Source organism: Triticum urartu, chromosome 3 (genome assembly GCF_003073215.2).
Source record: "Triticum urartu cultivar G1812 chromosome 3, Tu2.1, whole genome shotgun sequence".
In the NCBI taxonomy this organism is placed as follows: domain Eukaryota; kingdom Viridiplantae; phylum Streptophyta; class Magnoliopsida; order Poales; family Poaceae; genus Triticum; species Triticum urartu.
The window spans coordinates 492,110,848-492,130,562 of NC_053024.1; positions in this window are offsets into that span (position 1 = coordinate 492,110,848).

Consider the following 19,715-nt stretch of genomic DNA (forward strand, 5'->3'; position numbering starts at 1 on the left):
GTGTACTAGATGTTCCCCTTCAAAATGGCCAATTGTTGGCGCCCTTCCCGCTCAATATTTGGGAAGAGGCCCAGGGCCATTGCCTATAAATAGGACCAGCCACCCACAAGGATCGAGGTCGGTGTTCGAGGTAAAAGGAAGGTTAGAGACAGAGATCTAGGATCAAGGATCGGATCGAAATTAGAGAGAGAGAAGGGTGACTGAACTTCTCCTAGCAGTTCGCCCCCCCCCAGCAAAGAGCAGACCCTCGCGAGGCTGTTCTTCCTTGTATTGTTCATCATCATTAGCCCAAGAGGCAATCCACCACACCACACACTTGAGTAGGCTATTACACCACAACGGTGGCCCGAACCAGTATAAACCCTGTGTCTCTTGTGTTGCTCTTTCCTTAGCTTAGATCTTAGCGAGGCGGAGGGGTGCAGGTAGGTAGGAGGCGAAATCTCCGCGCGCACCCCAGTGTTTGAACCTCAAGGGTCTGCCGGAACCCGAAATCTGACACGCACCTCTCCGCCAAGCATTGCTGGACAGTATGGCGACACCGCCGGGCCCTTCTTCGTCGACCGCGGTGCCCAGCAGGGGACGAGGTAAGAAGAAGAGAGGAGGTGGAGCACGTGGTCGCGAGAGAGGAGGTAGGGTGACTCTTACGGTGCCTTCCTCGCCGCCGCCCCCAGCTGTTTCACCCGAGCACGTGACTGCTAGGGTGGACTCATCTGAGGAGGAGGTTGCACGGACTCTGGTCCACGAGCCTCCGGTCCATGGGTCTTCGGCCCATGAGCCTCAGGTCGACGGGCCTTCGGCCCACGAGACTTGGTCCCACGAGACCCCAGAGGAGCACATGTCTGGATGGGGTAACTGGTTGGGTCAGCCTGAGGAGCCGAGTGGCCATGCTGATGATGGCGGGGAGCCGACTGATGAGGAGGGGGAGGAGGGGGGCAACGTCTACCAGCGTGGTGCTACACGGCTCCTGTCCGTGCCGGCGACCCGCGAGCAGAGGTGGTTGATTTTCCTTGATGGGGAGAGGTAAGTGCATTTAATCTTTTTGTACCTTCTGCATTCACGTTTCTTCAAATAACTGATGTGTTGGCCTTGTCATGCTGCAGGGGTTGGTACCACCATGAAAGTGTCTGCCGGCCCAACTCCGTCCTTGGAGTTCTGATTCGGCAAAACTTCCCGGGGTTTGTCACGTTGCCTGGTGAGGGTCGGCTTCCAGAGGTTGGATTGACTTGGGAGCACTACTTGGCTGCCCCGGCCCTGCCGGGTGAGATTATCGACAGTGTCTTGTGCAAGACGAGGGCAGACATGGTGATCAGAAAGTTCTGGGTAATTGCTCCTTTACACAATTAAAAATCTTCAACTAGCTAGTTATTAATTGTACTAATCAATATTGTCTCATTTGATTGCAGACATGCTACAGGTGTGAGGAGGGATACGAGGAGGAGGCGGCAGATGTTATCCACAAGGAGTGCAAGCGCCTACTTCAGAACTTACGGCATGAGGTTCGGGTGCAGGCTGTTTGAGACACTACGCCGGGTGTGGTATCAAGAAGCCCAAGCAAGAGTGCTGCGATAAGTTCTTGAGTAAGGAGAAGTACATGAAGGTAATTCTTAAGGGCTTGTACTTACTTCCTTCATTTAGTAATTCATAGCCGTAGCGCTCAAGTTTCTATTTGCTAACTTAGGCCCCTCCGAGATGGTGTGCGGATCGGATGGATTGTTGGGAGGTGTTGGTAAATGCGTGGTGCTCAAAAGAATGGCTGGCCACCCACAAAGAGGCCAAGGACAAACGTGCCCAAATGGAAGGTGTGCCACACCACCAAGGCAGCTCCAACTTATTTCAGTACGGGCGGAACTGGGTATGTGGTTTGCTTCATGATTCATGCAATTCATTCATCATGCTAGCTTTAGCCCTTTAATTACTAATTTACTTTGTTTCTCTCTTTCAGGCACGCTACAATAAGGCGGATAAGGTGCCAGAGGTGTACGACCTGTATGCCATGGCCCACACTGGCCCTTACAAGAAAGTCAAGGCATTCTCTGCGTCTAACCTCGATGATCCAAAGAACTTCACCAACATCTCCGCCCATGACAAGATCATGCAATATAGAGATCAGGGGAAGGCGAGGAAAGGGGAGGACTTTAACCCGAGCCAGGGTCCCATTGATACAGAGCTGCTGATGATATCTGGTGGCGGGAGGTCCCATGGCTCCATAGCCATGGGAGATGGACTTATCCGTTGTCCTAGCACTCTCCCGGAGATCAAGGCGCGCCAGTCAAGCTCCGCTCCTGAGATAAGGCCTCGTGAATGGCCAGTCCAACTCGCCTTCAAGGTTAGTTATACGTACTCAGCTATCTTTCTCCATTACATTGTGTGCGCTTCCATCAATGATTACAAATGGTCATGTGAGTGGTGTTGCAGGCTGCTATACAGAGTGAGAGAGATAGAACAGAGAAACTTCTGGCGGAGGCGGCGGAGAGGCAGCGGGAGTTGGAGGAGAGGACGACAAAGATGTTGGAGGAGGAGAGGGCACGGAATGACATGCAGGCAAGGGCCATGTACGAGCTCCTTGTGGTAAGTTTCTTCTGCAGATTACTTGGTAGTCTTAACATTTGAGTCTCATTACTAACTAGTATGACTCTGTTGTGAAAACCAAATGTGCAGTCTGTGTGCGAGAAGTTCGGTCAGACCGCTCCGCCGATGCCAGTGATTGCTCCTGGGAGCACGGTGAGTTTAATTTGAATGGACATTACTTGCTAGTCTTAACATTTGAGTGTCATAATGCTAACGAGACATTGGAAATGATCTTTGGTGCAGCTTAACTCCATAAACGCATCGCACGATCCTTCTCCAGCTACCGGCGTGAGCCAGCCCGCTCCTACACCTCCGCGATCACGGTAAGTTTCTCTAGTGTTTTGCTTAACAAATGCATAAAGACCTAGACTTAGCTTTATTTCCTCCAATATGCTTAGCATAATGACCTAGAGTTAGCTTCTTTTCCTCCAAAATGACTTAATAAGCTTACTGACCTCATAAACCATCCATTTTACCTAAGTTAGCTCTAAAACGATATGTACTTAGCTTACTTATGTCAAAAATTGCATAATTAACTTAGTTAGCTCATAAACGATCCATTTTACCTAAGTTAGCTCTAAAATGACTCATTTTACCTTAGTTAGTTTATAAGTGATCCAATTTATCCAAGTTAGCTCTAAAATGACCCATTTTATGTAGATTAGCTCCTAAATGATCCATTTTACCTACGTTAGCTTTAAAATGACCCATTTCACCTAGGTTAGCTCCAAAATGACCCATTTCACCTAGGTTAGCTCTAAAATGACCCATCTTACCTAGGTTAGCTTATAAATGATCCAGTTTATCCAAGTTAGCTCTAAAATGACCCAAATTACCTAGAGTAGCTCCTAAACGATCCATTTCACCTAAGTTAGCTAAAAACGATCCATTTCACCTAAATTAGCTCTTAAATGATCCATTTCACCTAAGTTAGCTAAAAAACGATCCATTTCACCTTAATTAGCTCAAAAATGTGGCATTTCACCTTAGTTAGCTCATAAATGACCCATTTCAACTAAGTTAGCTCATAAATGATCCATTTCACCTAAGTTAGCTAAAAACGATCCATTTCACCTTAGTTAGCTCAAAAATGATCCATTTCACCTTAGTTAGCTCATAAACGACCCATTTCAACTAAGTTAGCTCATAAATGATCCATTTCACCTAAGTTAGCTCATAAATGATCCATTTCACCTAAGTTAGCTCAAAAACGATCCATTTCACCTTAGTTAGCTCAAAAACGATCCATTTCACCTTAGTTAGCTCAAAAACGATGCCCTTCACCTTAGTTAGCTCATAAACGACCCATTTCAACTAAGTTAGCTCATAAATGATCCATTTCAACTAAGTTAGCTCATAAACAACCCATTTCAACTTAGTTAGCTCATATATGATCCATTTCACCTAAGTTAGCTCATAAATGACATATACTTCTTGTTCTAGTCTTCTTCTTGTTCTATTCACCTATTTCTAACTTTCTTATTTACCATTTTGCAGATTTCACACACTTCATGGAAGCTAGCTTGCTATGATGGAGTGCTTGCTTTTTCTTTGCTAAAACTTTGCATTGTATCTAGCTTGCTATGATAGAACTTGTTATGTTGATGAAACTTTGCTATGTAATATGTATATGGAACAATGTGTATGGATGGAACTTGATGGAACTTGCTATGTTGATGAAACTTTGCTATGTAATATGTATATGGAATTATGTGGTGGATATGTGATATGTTTGTTGTTAAATATATCTATATATGTCATATATATTTGCTGTGAAAATTGTTGGATTAAAAAAACAGAAAAAAGAGACAATATGCAGGCTCTTTTTCGTTTGCCACCAACGGCAAAGGGATCTTTGCCATTAGCAGCTGACGGCAAAGAGGCCACGTGGCAGGCAACTGTGCTTCCTGGGAGGCTGACCAATTTGGTCAGTTTGCCTATAGTGGCTGATGGCAAAGGCTTTGCCGTCGGCGGCGGACGGCAAACAGTAAAAACTTTGCCTACAGTGGCAGACGGCAAAGGGCTGCTGTGTAGTGACGTCGGCTGACATCATTCGGCGGATGGCAAAGGCCTTCCGAAGTTTGCCATCAGCGGCGGACGGCAAAGGCCTGCCGTTAACCACCTAACGGAGTAACAACGCATTTATTGCCGTCTGCACTCTTTGTCGTCCGCTGCTGATGGCAAAGGCCCCTTTGCCGTTAGCCGCCCGAAGCAGATGGCAAAGTAGCTCTTTGCCGAACCTTACTTTGCCGTCCCCTTTTGCCGTCCGCGGCAGACTGCGAAGACCTTTGCCGCCAGCCATCCATGCCTTTGCCGTCTGCCGTGGCAGATGGCAAAGTAGCTGATTCCTGTAGTGTATCATGGAGGATAAGAACACACTTCCTTGATTGCGAAGATAAAGCTGGTGGGTACCAGCTGTCAGGGGGAGGAATCATTTTTTCGTGTAATAAGAAGGCACTTCCTTCCGTGCGAAGATGTAGTTGGTGGGTCCAGCTGTCAGCCTCACCACATACAGTCCTCTTCCGATGGCTGTCATTCATTGACCACATTGACTACGTCGCACTGAGAGCAACAACGCTGTGGACGATGGTGAGGCTTAGGAAGGGAACGAGCCGGAGCCGGGGAAGATACGGCGGTGGTTTCCCACACTGAAGGGAGTACGAGGGTTGACTGGTTCGACTGCAGTGTGAGGTTGTCATGCTCGAAAATAACAAGGGGTGTGGGTTAGTAAAGGGAAGGCCTAGCCAGTGGTGGGAGTAGGGTGGGGCGGTGATGCAAGTAGGCCACCAGAGATGGGAGTAGGCAGTGCGGCCGGAGCTGGTTTGGGCGGCTGGAACAAGCAGATCAGAGGTTGAAGAAGCAGCACGGCAGTTAGATTAATGTAACATCCCAAAATTCTAAATTTTGGAATGTTATATTAAATAAATAGGTTGATAGTTTGTTTGATTGTTGTGTGATTGATGGAGTGAAATTTGAAACTTTTGAAAGTTAAATGAGAGGGAATAAAAGGACTTTCCCAAACTTTCATTTTGCATTTATGATCTCCGTGAATTCAAATTCTTTTCAACACAAAACCCTGGAGAGAAGATGACATGACTTCTTCCATTTAAATAAATGAAAAGGGTTTCGAAAAGATTTGAATTTTATTTGGAAATATTTTCCAATTTAGAAACTTTAAGCAACTCAATGATTTTCATGAGAGAAGATAAATTGACTTCTTCAAAACATATGAAATATGAGTTGGAAGTTTTAAAGAATCAAATTTAAAGTCCTTTTGAAATTATTTTCAATTTGGAGTTATTTGGGTTTTTTTTCAAATTATTTTTATCCAAAAATAAAATATATGGAAAATAGGGTAAAATGATTGCCTACATCAGAAAATTGGAGAGAACTAAATTTGAAATTATTTTGGTATTTTTAAAATGATTTTTTGGGGTTTTAATGCAATAGTAGCACTCTTTATTTTATTTTAATTTTTAGATTTTATTTGACGTTAGAAAAATGTCCATGTTGTAGAAAATCTTTTTCTGAAAATTTTGATTTATTATATGCCTATATTATATTTTTATTTATTTACTATTTTTGTTTGTCTGGAAAAATGTTTTTTCAAAAGGTTAGGACCGACCGGACCGGGCCAGCCCAGTTCGCTCGGCCACGGCCCAACCGTACCAGCGTAGGGCCACCACCCCCATCTCTAGCTCGGGACAGAGTCCCGAACGAAGCCGCCGCCGCCGGCGAAGCGTGCCGCTGTCGAACTCTCCCCGCCGCCTAGGCCCTTCCCCACGCCACCCCTCGCCCCTCTTATAAAACCTGAGGCCTTGGGCCCCGTCTCTCCTCCTCCTATCTCGCCGCGCCACTGCATCTCGCTGGAACCGCCGCCGCCACCGAGCTTTGCAGCCATCTCCCCGCACCATCCCGCCGCCCCCGACCGATGACGACGTCACCATCGGATGCACCACTCCACGCCGCACCTCCCCGTGCTCTTCGCCGCCTTCTCCGACGACCAGAGCCACCGCCCCGACCGGAGCCGAGCCACCGCCGCCGTCCCGCATCGCAGGACTTCGCCGCCGCCGCCGCCGTGGTAACTCCCCGCCCCTTCATGTCCATCCGATCTAGAATAAATGGCTAGGATTAGATCAGCTTTGTTTTTTTTGAATCGATATTTTCTATTTAGCAAACGTCTGTATTTTAAACCTCTAGAGCGAACAATTTCATCACTTAGGTTCTGTTAGCGAGCGCTCGCTCGATAGTTTTTTCTTTTTCTTTTTAATTTCGGCCAGGGACCCATCTATGAATATTTTATTTACAATTTAGTCCGCGATTTTCAAACATTCGCTACTTCTCGCTCGTTTATCCAAATCCAACGAAACCAACGCCCACTTCTTTGCTATGATCCCCTCTATCCAGTAAAATAACTTAAACATTTTTTAAAAAATTTATAATTTGAATTCAAACAGATTTATATTTGAACTTCATTTGATCGTAACTCGAGTTTTATAACTCCGTTTGAGTTGATTCTTTTTGCAAATCGAAGATCTTGACCTAAACTTTCTGATAAGAACAAATTCACCTAATTTTGGTACTGTTAGAAATTGTTTTCTGTTGCAAGAGTTATTTACCTATTTTCGAAGTTTTCCGAGATCTTTTCTTTGAATCTTTTGCATGATTGCTTATGTGTGGTTACTATTGATTGCTTATGATAGATTGACCGGAGTGTGACGAGTAGAACTATCAGGAGTTATGAGTGTGAATCATCTTCATCAAACAGTACAAGGCAAGTTCACACTTTGATCACACTGTTCATACCTAGTTTTTATGCATTAGTTTTACCCTCAAACATTGCATGAGTAGGTTTTGATAACATGTGGGTATCGGGAAGTAGTTGGTGAGGTAGAACCTATTGTCTTGCCTTCAAACCCCGGGAGTTACTAAGTTATGCTTATACTGCTATGCTATGCTCGTAGACGTGGTTTGGTATGAGTGATTCATGACAGATGTGAGAGTTATCATTAATGGTTAACTTAAGGTGGCTACTTTAATACACATCTGGGTGGATTGGTTGGGGCACCCTGTGGATATACCAGTGGCTTGCCTGGACACCTGGGGATATACTAGTGTTGTCCTAGGAGATCCTGGGGTACCCGTGTGATCATCCTATGGTTTGCCACCCAGGCTCAAAGGGATCATAAGATTATTCATTCTAGAAACTTCCGTGTGCATCCACAAGCTATTATGGGCTCTAGCATAGTTGAGTATGTTGCATGACCTCTTTCAGTGGTGGGCTAGCAGATGTAGGGGAAAGTAGGTGTAGCTGTCCACCCAGAGTAAAGAGTTAATGTTTCTGAAAGACTGTGTCTCGGTCATCCGTTTCTCAAACACCATGTAGTGCGAGAAATCCAATGGAGGAGATCGAGTCTTGTGGGGGAAAATGCACAAACCTCTATAGAGTGTACAAACTAATCATGATTAGCCGTGTCCCCGGTTATGGACATCTTGAGTATCTGGTTCTTGAATTATCATGTTGATCTCATCACTTTACTTAATTAATTTTTTGGTTGTTAACTTTGGTTACCATTCTCAATGTTTTCAACAAACTTTGTAGTAAATAAAATATATTCCTTTGTTTTAGGGAAAAGTTGGCTTTATGCAAAACTAAACTTAGCGCTTTCCACCAGCCAAATATGCATGTAGTGATAGTTATTATTCATCATTATCCTATGGTGTGAATTTGCCAGTACATTCAATGTACTGATCCTTTATGGCTGCAACGTCTCATGTTGCAGGAATCTTACGACGAGTAAGTGATACGTTAGGGTTATGATTTTCTACACTCAACTTTGTCGTTGGTGTTGATGGGACCCCACAACCTTGTTGTTACTTCTGCTATTTGGATTGAGGTAATAGTATTTACGTTACTTTATACATGTGATTTACCTCTGTTATAAATCCTCCAGTATTGTGTGTGTCAGCATACCGATTCAAGGATGACACTTAAGCACAGAGACGTGACCGTCTGAGGTCGGGTCACTACAAGATGGTATTAGAGCACCTGTTAACTATAGGACGTGACCCCTAGAGACTAGAAAGCCCATAGGAAAGATTTTCTCTAAAACTTTATTTTCGAAAGGATCTTTTACCTCTCTTTTGAGCTTATTCAAATATTCCCTTTTAGTTAGACTATACCCCTTTCCCTGTTTGACCACATGAAGATTCAGCTGATGAGACCACTCCAAGAAGTACAAGATATCGGACAACTAGACCACTTAAGAATGAAGAGGATTTTACCATGCATTAGAAGAATGGAAACTACAATGGTTCAAGACTCTGAAGACTTGGAGAATTTGAAGGCTTCAAAAAATTTCCGGATTGGTATAACCTAGGAAGGCTACCCTTATGGAACTTGGCAGACTATGGAAGCTGTCAATACCCGAGATCTAGGTGTATCGAAGAAAGACCGGAACATGGGGATTTAAAAACTCAAAGTTTGGTCAAGAAAACCCTAAGGCAGGAGATATCAACTACGGAATGATAGCTCATGGCAATGACAAGGGCAGAAACACAGCTAACCACGACGTTATCACCTACTTATGCTATTGCCACCATGCTGAGTTAAGCATGCATTTCTTCAGAAGGATTGGATGGTAGAAGGCCGATGGAGCATCTATCAGCAAAGGATGCGGTTTTAACCCTAGCTGGTGTACCGCCAGGATCTGGAGTATTACATCAAGAAGTTTAAGATGGACCTGCAGGAAGTCATATTTGAATAGGAAGCATTTCGTGAAAAACTCAGGAACCAGAAGCTGAAAGTAGCCAAGCTAGTGGAGCAAAACCTCAAGACACCGGAGATTCGTCAGGAACTGAAGGAAAGTAGGACCATGGTTCATGACAAGGATGTTGAAACCTAGAAGTTTGGAACGCAACTCCAGGAATATTAAAGGACGTCATGAGAGACTTCGCGTCAACAGAGATGATCTGGCAAAAGAACTTGAGAAGGACAAGCACGATTGGAAGAAGCCATCGGAGACATGAACAAGACTTGAAAAGTTTGGCGACTTTTAAGATTTATTGACCTTTAGAAGACCAAACCCCTGTTATAGACCTGCGTTAGATGCGGCGTTTGTGAGCTGTCATTTGTTTGATGTTTTTCCGACAGCCACAAATAAAATCTGTCTTTTCAAAACTATTGTTTGTATTATGTGTACCCCCTATCTATCTTTCTTATCTTACCCCCCAAACCCATGGACCTAGTAGAGGATGAATGGAGATGAACTCACCTTTCCGGGACCGATAAGTCAATTTGAGACAGACCGATGGATTCAGAACATGGAAGATCATATGGAGAATAACACTATAGCCGGAAAGGATATGACCCAGCATGCTCTTTAGTGCTTTGAAAGAGGTGTTGCTACATGGTGGAGGATGTACCAAACCATCAATGGATGGCAAGGAGTAACCACTTGGAAAGAATTTAAGTTGACCCTGCTAAAGTCTTGGCTTGTGTCCCAGAAGTTGAAGCCTTATGGAAATGATATGAAGAAACCTTGTGCATGCAAGCTCTGTGGAGAAATAGGACACGACCATAAAGAGCACAAGGATGAATGCCCCCATTGTAAATAAAGTCACCCAGATGAAGAATGCCCAACTAGGCAGATTAATTGTTTCCTGTGTGAAGGGACTACCCACTACCCTGCTCAGTGTAACATTTATCCCATGGTTCAAAGATCCATCAAGCAGAAGAAAGAAGTAATGAAAGGAGCCCTCATGGAAATTTTAGAAGAACCGGTGATGAAGGAAGAGGTGGAGGACACACCCGAAGAAGACCCAATTAAATCCTGCACCAAGTCTTGCTATTCATGTGGAGAAGAAGGACACATCTCCCAGAGTTTTCTGAATGGGGATCTAGTAGAATTCCCGACAGAGGAAGTAGAGTATGACCCACATGAAATAGAAGCCCTGATTGGAACGGAAAAGTACAGGAAAAGAAATAGATTGGATTCCAAGAAGGACCTGAGTCATATCACCTGTTTCAGGTGCAAGGAATCAGGGCACTACTACAGCGGTTGCCCAAAAAGGAAACCTCGAGACTTGTCAGAAGTAATATGTTTCCGTTGTGATGAAGCAGGGCACTCTACCAGAGAATGTCCCCAAGGAGAAGGAGACTTGTGATAAATATAGTAGTAGTAGTGGGAACAATTATTTTATACTGAGGTGTTGAGTTGAGGCATGTAATGGAAATGCAGGAGATTGTAAGAATTTGAGAATCAATGAAGTTAGCATCGTTGGTACTGATTTGGATTTTATGAGTAGTTACTCTATGAAGAAAGATTTCGACCATTTTTGAGGATATGCGAAATATGGTCTATGGAAGATTTGTGCATTTTAAGGGTGGTAGTACCTTGTGAGGACACTTGACCTCTGGTAAGGATTATGATATTCCACGTAGTGGACTTTGGACAAAATAAGTACGAGTTTTATGTTGATATGTGGGATATCCCAAGAATATGAAGGGATGAAGTACTATTGGATATAAAGGAGGCATAATGTTGGTAATATGGGGCAATTGTAACGCCGTGATGAGTCTGAGTAATCACGTCTTAGTTTGGTACCAATAGAAGGAAGGGAGACACTACAATTGGATGGATTTAAGAAATGCTAGGAAGCTGGATGTTGGAATAATGATCAGTTGCCCGATGATGATTTCAAGGTTTATAAGTGATGAGATGGGCCATAACCCACAGGCCCCAGGACCTGCCAAGAAGCAAGCACACTCTTGAAGGAAAAACCCTGGAAGCAGATACGACTTTATCAACAGACGATCTTATAGGAGTAACGCAAAACCTCAGAGTTGTGAAGGAATGATAGATGTTTTTTTGGCTTGTAGAATCAATGGATTTTTTTTTCCGAACCCAGCTCGTGGACAAGAGAAACTCTTCAATTCTTGTGAGGATGACCAAGTGTTAGAATACAAGATTCACTAAACCATGTACAAGGTAATGATTTGGGTGCAGGATGGATTGATCACCATACCAACTTACTCTTATTATTCGCCTTGCTATATGGGATGGTAAATCTGAGTGACTTGCCTATAGTAGAGCGACGATGATCAAAAAACCTTGTTTGAACCTTAGAATGGTATGACGATTTTTCCCTTTGTACAAGGCAGCTGTTGCCAACCGCAGGTCATACGGTGAGGTTTAACCCAGACCCATTTCCTGCAGGAGAAACCATAAATGGTTGACCACCATGCGATATCGATAGTTGTTTAGTATTGGCGCCATACCCGCCAGCTAAGAAGACCCAGCCATAGAAGAACCTTACCAAGATGAAAGGACACAAGAATTGAGGAAAAAGGTTAAGCCACTAACGGAAGAGCCCCGAGAATGAATTATCCTAAAGATCTGAGAAGATCGACACTGCCAACAATGAGGACAGAGTATATGAGTTTTGATGGAACCGTAACAATGCTTCTAAGGGTGGTAGCACCCGGGACCCCGGAGACGATCGAGGGATTTTGAGAAGACCCCAAACCTAACCTATTTCTTCTTAGCCTCTCTGAATCTCGAGGACGAGATTCATTTTAAGGGTGGTTGGTTTGTAACATCCCAAAATTCTAAATTTTGGAATGTTATATTAAATAAATAGATTGATAGTTTGTTTGATTGTTTTGTGATTGATGGAGTGAAATTTGAAACTTTTGAAAGTTAAATGAGAGATAATAAAAGGACTTTCCCAAACTTTCATTTTGCATTTATGATCTCCGTGAATTCAAATTCTTTTCCCCACAAAACCCTAGAGAGAAGATGGCATGAATTCTTCCATTTAAATAAATGAAAAGGGTTTCAAAAAGATTTGAATTTTATTTGGAAATATTTTCCAATTTAGAAACTTTAAGCAGCTCCATGATTTTCATTAGAGAAGATAAAATGACTTCTTCAAAACATATGAAATATGACTTGGAAGTTTAAAAGAATCAAATTTAAAGTCCTTTTGAAATTATTTTCAATTTGGAGTTATTTGGGTTTTATTCAAATTATTTTTCTCCAAAAATAAAATATATGGAAAATAGGGTAAAATGATTCCCTACATCAGAAAATTGGAGAGAACTAAATTTAAAATTATTTTGGTATTTTTAAAATGATTTTTTTGGGTTTTAATGCAACAGTAGCACTCTTTGTTTTGTTTAAATTTTTCTGGATTTTATTTGACGTTAGAAAAATGTCCATGTTGTAGAAAATCTTTTTCTTAAAATTTTGATATATTATATGCCCGTATAATATTTTTATTTATTTTGTTTTTATTATTTTTGTTTGTTTGGAAAAATGTTAAAAAAAGGTTAGGACCGACCGGACCGGGCCGGCCCGGTTCGGCAGGCCACGGCCCAGTGCAGCGCCACCGCCGCCATCTCCAGCTCGGGACAGAGTCCCGAGCGAAGCCGCCGCCGCCGGACTCTCCCCGCCGCTTAGCCCCTTCCCCACGCCACCCCTCGCCCCCTCCTATAAAACCGGAGGGCCCGGGCCCTGTCTCTCCTGCTTCTATTGCGTCGCGCCGCCGCATCTCGCTGCGACTGCCGCCGCCGCCGCCGAGCTTTGCCGCCGTCGTCCCGCACCGTCCCGCCGCCCACGACCGATGGCGACGCCAACATCGGATGCGCCGCTCCACACCACACCTCCCCATGCTCTTCGCCGCCTTCTCCGACGACCAGAGCCACCGTCCTGCGTCGCCAGACTTTGCCGCCGCTGCCGCGGTAACTCCCCGCCCCTTCCCGCCCGTCCGATCTAGAATAGATGGCTAGGATAAGATCGGCTTTGTTTTTTTTCGAATCGGTATTCTCTAATTAGCAAACGTCCGTAGTTTAAACCTCTGGAGCGAACAGTTTCATCACTTAGGTTCTGTTAATGAGCGCTCACTTTATAGTTTTTTATTTTTCTTTTTAATTTCGGCTAGGGACCCATCTATGAATATTTTATTTACAGATTAGTCCCTGATTTTCAAACCTTCGCTACTTCTCGCTCGTTTATCCAAATCCAACGAAACCAACACCCACTTCTTTGTTATGATCCCCTCTATCCAGTAAAATAACTTGAACATGTTTTTGAAATTTTAAAATTTGAATTCAAACAGATTTGTATTTGAACTTCGTTTGATCGTAACTCGAGTTTTATAACTCCGTTTGAGTTGATTCTTTTTGCAAATCGAAGATCTTGACCTAAATTTTCTAATAAGACCAAATTCACCTAATTTTGGTATTGTTAGAAATTGTTTACTGTTGCAAGAGTTATTTCCCTGTTTTCGAAGTTTTCCGAGATCTTTTCTTTGAATCTTTTGCATGATTGGTTATGTTTGGTTACTATTGATTGCTTATGATAGATTGATCGGAGTGTGACGAGTAGAACTATCAGGAGTTCTGAGTGCGAATCATCTTCATCAAACAGTACAAGGCAAGTTCACACTTTGATCATACTTTTCATACCCAATTTTTATGCATTAGTTTTACCCTCAAACATTGGATGGGTAGGTTTTGATAACATGTGGGTATCGGGAAGTAGTTGATGAGGTAGAACCTATTGTCTTGCCTTCAACCCCTAGGAGTTACTACGTTATGCTTATACTGCTATGCTATGCTCGTAGACATGGTTTGGTATGAGTGATTCATGACAGATGTGAGAGTTATCATTAATGGTTAACTTAAGGTGGCTACTTTAATACACATCTGGGTGGATTGGTTGGGGAACCCTGGGGATATACCAGTGGCTTGCCCAGACACCTGGGGATATACCAGTGTTGTCCTAGGAAATCCCGGAGTACCCGTGTGATCATCCTATGGTTTGCCACCCAGGCTCAAAGGGATCATAAGATTATTCATGCTAGAAACTTCCGTGCGCAGCCACAAGAAATTATGGCTCTAGCATAGTTGAGTATGTTGCATGACCTCTTTCAGTGGTGGGCTAGCAGATGTAGGGGAAAGTAGGTGTAACTGTCCACGCAGAGTAAAGAGTTAATGTTTCTGAACGACTGTTTCTTTGTCATCTGTTCCTCAAACACCATGTAGTGCGAGAAATCCAATGGAGGAGATCGAGTCTTGTGGGGAAAAGTGCACAAACCTCTGCAGAGTGTACAAACTAACCATGATTAGCCGTGTCCCCGGTTATGGACATCTTGGGTATCTGGTTCTTGAATTATCATGTTGATCTCATCACTTTACTTAATTAATTTGTTGGGTTGTTAACTTTTTTTTCGGATTGAGATGGGGTTACCATTCTCAATGTTTTCAACAAACTTTGTAGTAAATAAAATATATTCCTTTGTTGTAGGGAAAAATTGGCTTTATGCAAAAAAATAAACTTAGAACTTTCCACCAGCCAAATATGCATGTAGTGATAGTTATTATTCATCATTATCCTATGGTGTGAATTTGCCAGTACATTCAATGTACTGATCCCTTGTGGCTGCAACGTCTCATGTTGCAGGAATCTTACGATGAGTAAGTGATACGTTAGGGTTACGATTTTCTACACTCAACTTTGCCATTGGTGTTGATGGGAATCCACAACCTTGTTGTTACTTCCGCTATTTGGATTGAGGTAATAGTATTTACGTTACTTTATACATGTGATTTACCTCTGTTATAAATCCTCGAGTATTGTGTGTCAACATACCGATCCAGGGATGACACTGAAGCACAGAGACTTGACCATCCGAGTACGGGTCGCTACAATTAACATTTAATGGTCACTACTACTAGAATCGTTTATTGACTAAGTTGACAAAGCGATGCGTACACGACAACTTAGTAGGCCCACAAGTCAGCCTCCAAATCGGGTGGGTCCCAACTTGCAGCGGGAGGAATCATTTTTCTTGCGCGTAATAAGGAGGCACTTTTGTCTTGCGTGCGAAGATGTAGCTGGTGGGTCTCAGCTCTCAGGGGGTGGAAACTTTTTTCCCGCGTAATAAGGAGGCACCTGCTTGTGTGCAGAGATGTAGCTGGTGGGTCCATCCTGTCAGTGGGAGGAATCATTTTTTCATGTAATAAGGAGGCACTTGCTTGCATGCGGCTATGGACCATGTGGGTCCCTACTGTCAGCCGCTCCACGTAAATCCCTCTTCTGATGGCTATCATTTGTTGACTACGTTTACCATGCCCCGTCAAGAGCACCAATGCGGTGGAAGACATAGAGGCCTAGGAAGGGAATGACCCAGAGCCGGGTAAGACTTGGCAGTGGCTGCCCACGTGGTGGGGAGTACGAGGGTTTACTGGTTCGGCTGCTGATGACCCACACGTATAGGGGGTCTATCATAGTCCTATCAATAAATAAGAGTGTCGAACCCAACAAGGAGCAGAAGGAAATGACAAGCGGTTTTCAGCAAGGTATTCTCTACAAGCACTGAAATTATCAGTAACAGATAGTTGTGTGATAAGATAATTCGTAACGAGTAGCAAGTAACAAAAGTAACTAAGGTGCAGCAAGGTGTCCCAATCCTTTTTGTAGCAAAGGACAAGCATGGAAAGACTCTTATATAAAGCAAAGCGCTCCTAAGGATACATGGGAATTGCTGTCAAGCTAGTTTTCATCATGCTCATATGATTCGCGTTCGTTACTTTGATAATTTGCTATGTGGGTGGACCGGTGCTTGGGTGCTGCCCTTCCTTGGACAAGCCACCCATTTATGATTAACTCCTCTCGCAAGCATCCACAACTACGAAAGAAGAATTAAGATAAATCTAACCATAGCATGAAACATATGGATCCAAATCAGCCACTTATGAAGCAACACATAAACTTGGGTTTAAGCTTCTGTCACTCTAGCAACCCATCATCTACTTATTATTTCCCAATGCCTTCCCCTAGGCCCAAATAATGGTGAAGTGTCATGTAGTCGACGTTCACATAACACCACTAGAGGAAAGACAACATACATCTCATCAAAATATCGAACGAATACCAAATTCACACGATTACTTATAATAAGACTTCTCCCATGTCCTCAGGAACAAACGTATCTACCCACAAAGCATATTCATATTCATAATCAGATGAGTATTAATTATCATTAAGGATCTGAACATATGATCTTCCACCGAATAAACCAACTAGCATCAACTACAAGGAGTGATCAACACTACTAGCAACCCACAGGTACCAATCTGAGGTTTTGAGACAGAGATCGGATACAAGAGATGAACTAGGGTTTGATAGGAGATGGTGCTGGTGAAGATGTCTATGGATATTGACCCCCTCTCGAGTAGAGAGGATCATAGATGATGATGGCTTAGATTTCCTACTCCCGAAGGGAAGTTTCCCTGGCAGAACAGCTCCGCCAGAGCCCTAGATTGGTTCTGCCCAAGTTCCACCTTGAGACAGCGGCGCTTCGACCTGAAAGCTTCCTTCTATTTTTCCAGGTCACAACATATATTAGAAGATGGGCATCAGGGGCCTGCCAGGTAGCCCACAAGGTAGGGGGCGCGCCCAGGGGGTAGGGCGCGCCCTTGACCCTTGAGGATGGTAGGTGGCCCCCCTCTGGTGCTTTCTTCGCCAAATATTTTTTATATATTCCAAAATAATTCTTCGTGAAGTTTCAAGACTTTTGGAGTTGTGCAGAATAGGTCTCTAATATTTGCTCTTTTTTCCAGTCCAGAATTCCAGCTGCCTGCATTCTCCCTCTTCATGTAAACCTTACAAAATCAGAGAGGAAAGGCATAAGTAGTGATATAATGTGTAATAACAGCCCATAATGTAGTAAATATCAACATAAAAGTATGATGCAAAATGGACGTATCAACTCCCCCAAACTTAGACCTCGGTTGTCCTCAAGCGAAAGCCGAGATCGAGAAATATGTCCACATGTTTAGAGATAGAGGTGTCGATAAAACAAAATACGGACATGAGGACATCACGATCATCTTTAGAACAACAACATATAATGCCATATGATTTCTTATGCTAAAGTAACAATTCATTCACAAGGTAAATTATGAATCAGAAACTTTATTGAAAACTAACAAACTATGATCATGGTCATTGAAGCAATTGCAATTTATCATAATGTCGGAAAGAGTCAATATAAGAGCTTTTCAGCAAGTCAACAAACTCAACTATCATTTAGTCTTTCACAATTGCTAACACTCACGCGATGCTTATGGGTACAAAGTCTCAGTCAGACACAGAGAAAGATAGGGGCTTATAGTTTCGCCTCCCAACTTTTTACCTCCAGGGTAATGTCAACAATAATACTTTATGAAAATCTACATCCGAGTGGATATATATATCCGGATCTCTCCAACACATAGTGCTTGCCAAAAGAAAAAGTGTAAAAAAGGAAAGGTGAAGATCACCATGACTCTTATATAAGGGTAGAAGATAAAAGTAAAAAAGATAGGCCCTTCGCAGAGGGGAGCAGAGGTTGTCATGTGCTTTTATGGTTGGATGCACAAAATCTTAATGCAAAAGAACATCACTTTATATTGCTGCTTGTGATTAAGAACTTTATTATGCAGTCTGTAGCTTTTATTTCTTCCATATCAAAAGTTTGTACAAAGCTTAGTTTCTTCACACTAATAGATCATACATATTTAGAGAGCAATTTTTATTGCTTGCACCGATGACAACTTATATGTAGGTATGGTGGACTCTCATGGCAAAACTGGTTTAAGGGATGTTTGGAAGCACAAGTAGTATCTCTACTTGGTGCAAAGAATTTGGCTAGCATGAGAGGGAAAGGCAAGCTCAACATGTTGGATGATCCATGACAACATAACTTCTATTCGGATATAAGAAAACATAACCCATTATGTTATCTTCCTTGTCTAACATCAACATTTTAGGATGTCATATTTTAATGAGTGCTCACAATTACAAAATATGCCCAAGATAGTATATTTATATATGAAGCCTCTCTTTCTTTATTACTTCCTATTAATTGCAAGAATGACCAAAACTATGTTTGTCAACTATCAACAAATTTTATTCATCATACTCTTTATGTGTGAAGTCATTACTCTCCATAAGATCAAGACATGATCTTTTTATTTCTTTCTTTATTTTATTTTATTCCCTCAAGATCATAGCAAGAAAGCAAAGCCCTCAACTCAAAACTACTCTTTATTATAAATAACTCACATACTCGATTACATAGAGGGAACATAAAGCAAAACTCAAAGCTAGATCATGCTAAAATTTTATTCTATTAGATTAATACATAACCAAAAGGATCAAACTAAGAAAAATGATAAAGGTAAAGGTGTGATGGTGATACGATACTGGGGCACCTCCCCCAAGCTTGGCAGTTGCCAAGGGGAGTGCACATACCCAAGTATTTATGTCTCTTTGTTCGGAGGTGGTGACGTGATATTCTTGGCGATGATGCCCCTTAGGATGAAATTCTCTTCCTCGAGCTTATTATTTTGTTGCTTAAGATCCATTACTTCCTTGTGAAGTTTACCCGTGATGGCTAAAGCTCCATTCACCCATGGCTGTTTCATAGCCGCGGGACAAAAAGCAACACTCTTTTTCATATTTTCATAAGAGAGAAATCTAGCGTTGGGAGGAATGACCAAATTTGGTATTGTTGAGCTCTAAAGTTCCTCCAACATGAATCTAGTTTGAAGATGAGAGGTAACTTCTTGATCCACCTCCATGGCATCCACCCTTTTCAAGTCAGCCTCCATCTCTTTGTCTGTTGATTGCCCGAAGTGGTTAGCTTCGCTGTATGCTCTTGGGCCCAGTGTCGGGTAAGATACACGATTCTCCTCGACCGACTCTTGCAAAGACATCTTGCTCTAAATCTGCTGCATAAATAGCTCAAAACAAAAACATGAGATATTGTCATCGTACAATGGTCAAAACCTTCAGGAGATTATATAATGAATTTTTACCAACCAAAAGAAGTATCGTGCAAGAAAACACAGTCTGGAGGGCACACGAGGTGGCCACAAGGCAGGGGGCGCGCTCAGGGGGGTAGGGCGCGCCCTCCACCATTGTGGTCTCCTCGTGTCTCTTTCGGACTAATTTTAATTTTCCTAATTTTTAAATATTCCAAAACGGAGAAAAATTTCCATTGGAAACGTTTTGGAGTTGGTTTACTTACTGTACCACATACCTATTCCTTTTCGAAGTCTGAAACTTTCTGGAAAGTGTCCCTTATGTACTCCT